The sequence below is a fragment of the Callithrix jacchus genome, chromosome 4, assembly GCF_049354715.1.
Source record: "Callithrix jacchus isolate 240 chromosome 4, calJac240_pri, whole genome shotgun sequence".
NCBI lineage: Eukaryota > Metazoa > Chordata > Mammalia > Primates > Cebidae > Callithrix > Callithrix jacchus.
Window position 1 is genome coordinate 122,966,082 of NC_133505.1, and position 644 is coordinate 122,966,725.

The window sequence follows — 644 nt, forward strand, 5'->3', positions numbered from 1 at the left end:
CAGATGTAACCTCTCTGGAAAATAATGGGCTTCTAACCAGATGGTTCCTTCTATAAATTAGACCATATTCCAATTTCCACAGTTGGCTTGGTTCCAGCTAAGTTCTACCCATGGACTGTGAGGTTCTGGTAGTTTTTGATGAATCACATTGGCCAGGATTCTTGGTTGCAACCATACATGGCACATCCAACAAGAAGTGTAAAGTTTCTTTTCTACAGAACACATTTGACACAAGACTCTAAATCACAGCTCTAGAGCGTAAACACTTAATAAAAGCAAATCCTTGTTTATAGAACTATGCCTGTTAAATATTATTTCTAAGAAGTGAGGAAGAAATTTTATTATATGTGTTCTCTAACAAGACAGGCAAACAGTTTAATGGTAAGAGCTTGGTTGGAAGTGAGATACCCTAGGTTCATACCCTGGATGAAGATTATTTTCTTGGGCAAATTACTAACCTCTCAGGGCTTTAGCTTGCTTCCTCTGGGGCTAATAATAGTCCTTGTCTCACAGAACTATTCTGAGGATTAAACTAAGTAATATATGTAAAATGCTAAGAGTACCTAACAAAAGTAAAGACCCAATGCATATCAGCTTACAGCTATAAAACTGGTTTCTGAAACATAGATAAGAAAACCAAAATC